Source organism: Schistosoma mansoni (assembly GCF_000237925.1).
Source record: "Schistosoma mansoni, WGS project CABG00000000 data, chromosome W unplaced supercontig 0115, strain Puerto Rico, whole genome shotgun sequence".
Classification (NCBI taxonomy): domain Eukaryota; kingdom Metazoa; phylum Platyhelminthes; class Trematoda; order Strigeidida; family Schistosomatidae; genus Schistosoma; species Schistosoma mansoni.
The window spans coordinates 359,007-368,748 of record NW_017386021.1 but is presented as its reverse complement, the minus strand read 5'-3'; positions in this window follow the sequence as shown (position 1 = coordinate 368,748).

The following is a 9,742-nucleotide window of genomic DNA, read 5'->3' as shown; positions in this document are numbered from 1 at the left end:
AATTGCCACTATCAAGTAGTTATTTGGCATTGAGAGAGCGAAATTGTCACAAGTATATAAGTTGAGTTGTTAGGATGGAAGATCCAGTGTAACCACTGAATTACGTCACAGACACTTGTAGATAATCACTTAAGGAAGTGTGGAAATCATCTGAAGTCTACCTTTGTGGGATATTTGAGGTTATATCTGTTTCTAAATTATAAATCAAAACGATTATCACAGGAATCGTAAATAAATATAGTCAATCAGAAAAAGAACACAAAATACACATATCAAACAATAGTGGTATGTCCAGTACATTGAAGTCACGAATTACCAACTTCCTAAATGATTCTTAGACTCATATTTGAACCATAAACTAAATGCAGAAGTCAGAAATAAAAGAAAAGAAGCTTGAATTTTAAGGTTAGAATAATTGTAGAAAACAAAGCGTATACATACTGTTACTGGGTACCCCTGAGAAGAATACTAATATCCTTACTAAAATAAGTCTCGACGAATCAGATAACAAACAAACAAGTTTCTAAAATTTTCAAGGAAATTTCCAAGAGTGATGGCTAGTTAAAGATAATTTATTGACAAGTTTTTTTGATTTTTAACAATCTGCTAGAACAATCAGAACTATCTTTTAAAGGTCATCCAAGACTAATTGGAGATAATCCTTTTTTTATATCAAAGTAACAACTGTTTCTTTTATCGGTGCAATTTTTGATTGTTTACATAATATTCGTTATCTGGCGTAGCAATTATATAATTTTATCCGTAAAGTTTATAATATAGATCAATGTTAAACACTGGTCAATAAATGGTAACATTATAGTTATTTTGTTTACTTTCACTGAAGTGAATGTTTCGAAACGTATAACATTTGAACTAAGAAAATCTTAACGAAATAAGAACGATTTAAGAAATCTTAAATGTAAATAGTTCTTCCTTGTTATACTAATACATTTCTTTGCATATTTCATTGTTACTTCACAATCGGTTTCAAGTGATTAGTTCCTGGTTAGTGAACAATATCATATTTGTCTAATCGTTTAATGTTAATTGGTCGCTAATAATCAAATTACGATGTGTTCAATAGTCTAAGTGACTCAACATTGTGTTTTATGTAATTATATGCTAAATGGCTAGAGATAAACGTAATCAAACTCAATAGCAGATTATTTATAGCCCGAGGAAACGTGGTGCTAATGTCTAAGAGTATAAAAACGAGTGATTTAGAACTGAACGTCACAAAGGGCTCCAGTTTCCACAAAATACAGACTCACCTTTTTGATGAGTGTCAACTAGTACGAAAATTGGGTTTGGCGTTTCCTACCAACTACCTTCAACCACCTATCGTTGCTTCATAGTAAAAGCACGAAATTTGTTCCAATGAAGTAATAGTCTGTTTTATTTTATTACATTTCATAACTGTATGTTAACTTCAAAAAATGTCCAGAAAAAGTTTTATTTTTTTTCCGGTCAAACGAAAAAACACTATGAAGAGTTATTTTGGTATATGTTAGTAAATAGTTTTGTTCGACCATTAAAATTTAACACCAACAGTGATTTGATCCTGTTTTGTAAACATATTTCAACATTTTTATAAAAGATTTGATTTTCTTTTTACTTCTTGCAAATATGTTTTCACTGTATTAGTTAACATCAAACTAATCAACATTTGAAAATGGTTAAAAAAAGACCTGGACCAATTCAAATACTAAGTTTATTTACGAAAGAGAAATGAACTGTAATTTGTTTCTAGGTTTATTGAAACTATTTTGATTTAGATGCATTTTAAGAAGACAAGTGATTCTATAGAAGCATCAACAAACTTGTCAGTTCAGAATAACCATGTAGTCTACACCATTGTATAAATGAAACTAAATATAAATCAGAAGTAGAAAACGATAATCAACCGGACGTTTTATAGTTAGTGTATCGAGAGATCATTTTTATAAGATGTTTCTCGGAGAAACTGAGTATAGTTTAGTAAATAATGCTTACGTTTCCCAATGAATTTGATGTATCCAGATGGAGATACCATCCATCGAAACAACACTGAAGATTCTCAGTCTAAGTGGATAGTTTTCGGGGGAGTCTAGTTGTCTGATATAGATGGTTCCATTGCGAAACCTTCGTCATTTTGTATGGCATCATCAGAGTCTAACTTCATGAAGAAGTAACCATTTCAGTTAATCCACGAGTGTTATTTTAGCTCATTCTAATAATCTTGTCTGTAGTTTGTTATTGTAATTGGCTATCTTGTCCTCTGATAACGGTTCATTTGGAGGGATACGGTAATAACTTGATCTCATGAGCAGAAATCATTGAGTGACATCTTGTCATTACATTTCATCTGTTGATTACCACTCTATTCATTCTTTTTCCCGACAATCACGAATCTAGTGTACACATCAAATCCTCTTCCACAATAATAGTAACAGGGATGAAATCGAGTCGTATCTAGTTTAATGTGTAACACTGTTGGATGCCGGCTCAGCGGTCTGGAGGTTGAGCGTTCGCGCGCGAGAGTGCAAGCTCTGAATTCGAGTTTCACATACGGGGTCATGGATGAGCACTTCTGAGGAGTCTCGTAGTAGTACCAAACGACCGTCCAGTGCTTCCGGGTTTTCAATGGTGGCTTAGCTTAGATCAACTCGCGAATTCAACTGTTAAAATAAATATTTCCTTAATACGTTTGTCTTAATTTAAATCAATCGTTTCACGATAGTTGGGCTCCAAGTGTGTAGAAGACATTAAAAATAAAATTATGTTGGTATAAATCTCAGCTGTTGTAATGAAAAATAATTAAAACATTTCGTTCAGGAGTTTGATCCGAGATTCGTTAGGGGAATAATTAAAAAGTAAAATCAACGAATATAACTAGGGATCACGAAACGACAGTTTAACTATATAAAGCTGGATTTGGGACTTATCAAAGTGTTAATTTTAGTCATTTAGTGTGAATTATAGTCAGAAGTTAAGTAAGACAAGAAATGTATGTGCATGCAGATCTTATTTGATTATATTGATATTTGATGATTTCCTTGAAGTTCTGAATAAACTTCGGAGTGAAACATCAGGGTGGTTTTAAATTTAAATCACTGAGGTGTTTAGAAATATAATTTGCTTTTTAATAACTTATGAAGGAAGACATTAGTTATAAGCTTTAATTACGAAAACGGTCTGAGGACTTTAAGAAATCATCCATTTCCACTTGTATTCAAGGATTTAATTTACAATTTTGAAATCTTGCATTGTCTTTATCAGTAATTAGCTCGAATATACAGTAATAGATTTTAAAAAAAAGATATTTTTAAGAAGGGAATTACTGTTCCAAAGTTGAATATCGTCATGTGTTAACGGTTGTTAGGAATCTGATGAGGACCATAAAGTACTAGAGCGATATTCCATACTAGTATCCCTAAAGTAATAGAAAATGATCAAACTTCCTAACTGAACATGTTATTATGCTATTGTGAACAGCATATTCTCGTAGAACCAGATTGTTTATTATTTAAGTTATTTTCGAAAATTTCTTTTGCATATATCATTCCGAATTTTTGTACGGGTAATATCATATCTTGAAAACGTCTTCCAGATTTATTATTCAATTTGGTGCAATGCATGAATTAAATAAGAATATAAAGCTTTTACTAATTTAATAGTTTTCAAAGTCAGTCATCAATGAAGCACGTTAGTTCGCCAAGTATTCTAGTATTTCAGTGAGTCATATTTGATGTTACTAAACTGATAACCCTAGGATAAACAACTGAAACCGAATATATAAGCTCAGAAATTTTGATCTTTGTAAGTGATATGTCAGGTAATAAAGATTTGACGGTATAATTATTATTAGTAAAGGCTCTAATGATCCTTTAGTTGATAACCAGGGCAGAATTTCGGTCGGTCTTTTTTGCTTTATACGCATGTTGTGTAAATTATTTTAATATATATCCATTTCGTTATACATTTTGATGTTTACATTGTAACTCGAATTTAGTACTTTTCGTTTCGAACATCGACACGTTACCCAATGCGCTACTAAGTCCAGATACCCAGTCCCTTACTCAACACATATGACGTTTATATCACTGTCAGTTCGGGTCTGAATTATTCCATTATTGGTAATCTGGTCTGGATTTCGATCAGTCTTCTTTGGAACCTATAATCCTATGTAAATTGCGTCAGTATACCCATTTTTATCATAATATATTTAAAATACGTAAGACAATAGTTTCATATTTATGAAGAAAGAATAGTCATGAATAAAAGGATGCAAATTTAAAATAATACGCTATTGTTTGTAAATATGTTAAATTCTCACCTATTTGTCACTATTATCGTATAACTTTTAGATAAAATGTCAGAAAAGAAACCCGAACAATTTTTTTCTCGACATAATTAAAAAGGCACTAAAATCAATCGGTTTACAGTGAATAATTTATCAATAAACATAAGGTCTTGGTAAATTCACTTAAACAGCTTTCAAGTGATTCATTTCATCTGTGATATTTATGCATCTTTGTTGTGAATTTAAGCCCGGCTTTTTATCACGTGATTTTTCTACTAATCGAAATACGACTTATCTAATCTTAGCATTGTGCCAAACCAATGACGTTCGACCAGTATGAGCAGCCTAGCGTCCTTACTAGTCCTTTGTCCGCCTAGCCCTTCCACTTGAGTCCAGAACACCAATAACAGCTTCCATTATGCGAATCATTTATTTCAAACATACTTGGTTTATATACCAGATAGACAGACCGCATCACACCATAAAATAGAAAATAATATTTGTACAAGATCGAGCCAAATGTGGCTGTGAACATGGGAGACAATAATCAATAAAACTGAATATAATTTAGGAACAGTAATTCGTATAATAAAACTCCATAGGTCAAAATGAAGCTTATAATAAAATGAATATAGATATACACAATCTAATTATTGAACAGTTATACAATAAGAATATCTATAGAATATTAGTCCATTAGTAGATCTCGGAAGTTACTCGTACTTTAATCTACACTAGAATATAACCATCTTCATTTATCAACATTAAAGTTAATTTCTAATAACAGACATTTATATCTTCGATTCACTTATAATAATTTAATGAATTATAATTATGTATTATAGGGGCTTAAAAATTAAATAATCCTTAATTATGTAAACGTTCTAAGTGCATTTAACCCAGAATAAATTGGAAGTTAGTTAATCTTTAAGATTATTATCGACTTGTTTAAAACTATACTCAAAGTTTACATTTCACTGACTTCATCTAATCTAATTTTGTTATGTTTAACATCAAAATTAACTACCTTGGAGATAATGCGTTTATATTACCGATTTCTTTTCACAGTGAAATACATTAAATAATAATCTCTGTAGCGGCAGGAGGAGGAGGAATAACTGTTCCGAATTTCAAAAAATTATGTTTCGCTTGATGAGGTGTTTAACTGAAATTAAGGTTTATGATTGACGTGTAATGAGTAGAAAGTATATATATATATATATATATATCACGCTACATGTATGTGAAAATGTGCAAACATATTATTTAAAGAGATAACTCAACTTGGGGATTAACAGTTATTCAATTTACAATCAAAACACGGAAGTTACTGGGTTAGAACTTGTCGGCTGTGACCGATAAAGTTAGAGCATACCAGAAGTAAGACAGCCATGCAATCTAAATGTTAAGATTATGACACGTTATCACAATATAAAATGAAGTCGGAAAAAAACCATCCACCAATATTACATTTAGTGTTTTAAAGTTATTATGATGATCATGGGAATCGGTGAAATTTACACCTCTGAAAACTTTTAAACAAAGAATATTTAATTACTTTCGATCGGTCCTTCAGTTGGCCTTCATTTGAGATTAAAACTAGCTTCTTATTGATTATTTTCAACCCCCCCCCCTAACATTTCGGAAATATCTCAAACAAAATGAGCATTTTTAATAATCTCTTATTTTTTTTTCAAGGGAAAATTCCGTACTTGTTTGCATCTTTAAAATAATCAAAGTTTACAAAAAAATATGAAAAATGTTATGTGCAGGTTTAGTTAAGACAAGTCAGTGTTTTATTAAATGTTACTTATTTAGCTACGGGTATGTACATATAAACTAAGAATGAAAACCGCACATTTCATGTTGTCTGTTTACATGATATGAAGTCAAACAGATATTAAGAGTGATGGTTACCAGTAAATTTTTAGTTGTGATTCATTGCGGATATTAATATTTCTAAAGGAAAACACTTGTTCACAAAAAGGATATATATATATATATAATTTGATAAACAATTGAGTAGTATCCAGCATCATATTTTTCTGGTTCTTGGTGTTGATCGAAATCTATTGGTCAAGTTGTTATAATACAGTGAATAAACCATGTTAGATTATAAGTTCTCAAGAAAGATAGTCATAACACGAATAGCTTAATGCTAAAGTCTTAGACTATAAAACTGGGTGACTGGCTTCGAATATATCGAATAGTATCAGTTCCATCGGAATTAGAGATACGCCTTGTTGACGAGTACCAACTAACGCGAAACTTGTGTCTAGCGTTTTATTCTAACTACTTTCAACCACCTAGTACCGTTAATAAATGGACATTCAATTGATAAACAGATAATTTATGTGAACGGTAAGTTTGAAATTAAAATAATTAACCTGAAATTCAGTAGTTTCCTGTTTAAATTATATTAGTACCTTTTGTGCTTTTTCATACAAACTAAAAAAGGCTTTCGTCAATAAAAGGATTTAAGAATCGATTTCTGTCAAATTATTAAATATAAAACAAATTTGTTATTTTGCGTTGAATAGAGTGTATCAAAAGAAAAGAAACACTTAAAATGGAACTGAGGAACACATTATAGTGTTCAACTACGAATCCGCAAAAAATTAAGCAGCTGATTTTCAACTTTTAACGCAAGCATGTCAACTTGAAGACCATGAAGTTGGAATTCAGTGGTTCTTATTCCCAACTTTATTCAGTTCACCATATATACTAAGATGGAACATTATCAATGATTAGTCCCGAACTTTCATCATAGCGCAATCTGTACCAGTCATGAATGTTTAGTAGACCTTTGAGAACTGATTTCGGAACTGATTATTTATAAATATATGGAGAAATACTGTATTCATTGTAATATATCACAAACTAACTTACTTTGGAAATGTAGACAGCTGAGTTCTGACTCATCGTTTTAATATTAGCCTGTTCATCACAAGATATGAATGTTCTGAATTTAGTTGCATATGATCTTATAAGCTTATATTACCAAAGAGCATTCATTAAGGACAAGACAGTCTGCATTATAAGGTATTCTCAAAATCGTCAACTATATTTGTAAAATATGAATTGCCATACCTAAGTTGATTTCACAATGTATTCGTCATTTTGAAGATAAATTTGCGTGCAAATAACTACCGATAAATATCAGTTATCTTGGATCCCAGCTCAGTGGTCTAGAGGTTAAGTGTTCGCGCGCGAGACCGATAGGTCCTGGGTTCGAATCACACGAGGTGGAATCGTGGATGCAATATCAGTTATCAAAATTAAACACAATAAAACGAGATCTGTAAATTTTACAATGGATCAGAAATAACGGATGTCTGGCTATAATCATTTCACATAATTTATGATTTAAACTAATGTAGTTAGAAAATAACCCTTAAAAATCCATACGATTCAAACGAATTTGTTTAAATGGAAAGTTGACAACTTCCTTCTCTGTTTTACTGTCATTTAAATCAAAAACCTATGTAAGCTAGACCACTGTTTGAAAGCAAAGGTACTAGACGGTTGTTTCGTCCTAGTATGGAACTTTTCAGAAGTGCTCATTCACAACCCCACTCGCAGGAATCGAGGTCAATAGTTAAAATATCACTTATCATACAGTGATTTTTGTATTTTTTCAAGAAAAAAGTTTTCATCCCGTTTCGTCCAATCAAAAGATTACTTTTTAAAATGGTAAAAATCGGTTAGATATTCCTAAAAAACCGATATTAAAAGGCAAATATTTCTCGACTGATCGCATTTTCTCCAAGTTATGGGCATAAATAACGTACAAACAATAGTCCCTATTGTTTCGGACGTAGTCACGGACACGGATAAAGTGTGTTTGAGCACGTTGTATCTGTAAGCGTTCTAATTGTGATCTAAATATAATATGTAATGAGAGGGGCAAGGTAAATACGATAAAATGGAATTAGTGTAGATTGGGAAAGATGAATGTGACGATTAAGAAGGATATAAATATTAAAGGGAATGGCAGAGGAGAGCAGAGATTCATAATATCCGGTTTCAGTATCTGGCGATCCAGTCGTGGGCTAAGGTAAACATAAAGGCTGGATATAATTCTTCTTGATATATGAGATTCTTTGGGACTTCGTACAAAACAGAGAAAGCTCCATCAATTTAATTATGGTGTTCGCTATCTACCATGTGAGAAAGAATGGTACTGTTGATTGAATTAGTCTTTTCTTTTCTCAATCATGCTGTTACATGTTCACGAACACGCGAGGATAAAGTCTTCTGAGTATAGCCTATGTAAATAGCTCCACAGGAGCTATGCTATTTTCGTTCTCTTTATAGCTGGTGGATTCAACAGATGTGTGGACTTTATTGACACAGTAAGAAGGCGTAAACGCCTATTTATTCAACTATCCTTGACGTTAAGCGTTAATAATGTATACCCTATTCATTATTTTATCACGATGATTTATTCATTTGCTTAATCACATAAAACGATCATTACAAGATCAAACTATATCTTAAAACAACTTATGGATATACTAAAATGATAATCAGTTTACTGCTCATGCATTAAACATTTTATTAGCCTTTAAGTTCAGCAATCACTGTTATAAACTATTAAAAATAGTTACCAGTTTTTCTCCGCTTACTTTAAATGACATGCATAGTCTTCTTCTTGTCACTATACCTAATGACTTCAGTTTCATTTCTACGTGATTGAAAAGAAATTTCGTTCATGTTCTTATCTCAATATCTATTCACAGACAGGAGTATAGAAGGGCGGTCGAATAGAATTGATGTTAATTTTTTTTAGAAGTCACAATTTTTTTATCAAAACGCGGATGGGACAGTCAGAAAGGATTATTTATTAAAAACAAAAAAAAACTCAAATGTAAAAATGAACGTATTCACATCTAATCAAACCAGTTTATGCTATTTGGATTTGAACTGATCAGATTACAAAGATAAACAGTTTATAGCCAATTAACAAATTATTACAAGCAACAAAATGTTTGTTCATTATCACACGAGCACACACTTTCAAGAAACGTTTATCAATCACTCATTCCCAAGTATTTTTTATAACACCCAAAAATTCCTTTTCACCGGGAGTCAGGAATGACAATCACCGTGCAATAATTGTCGACGCAGGAGTTGACATCGAATCTTTTATATTTAAAACTCGTTATTTCTTGATACTGTCCAACCATCTTCCAATAATTCCAGGGAGTCGAACAAATTTACGAATTTTTCAAAGCTAGAAATACAAATTATTGAAAACCGAACCAATGGGTTTAACGCTAAGCGCTTTCCATGAAGGCTTTAGTCCCTGATTCCAGCCCCAAATGTAGTTTTTAATAGTTGTCAACCTAAGATCAGCTTTATTCCACTGTTTAACAAGTAAGATGCCACTGAAACTGTGGTACGCTTTTTTAAAAACGGATCTTCAAGAAAGTCAATCTATTTATCATGTTAGCAATC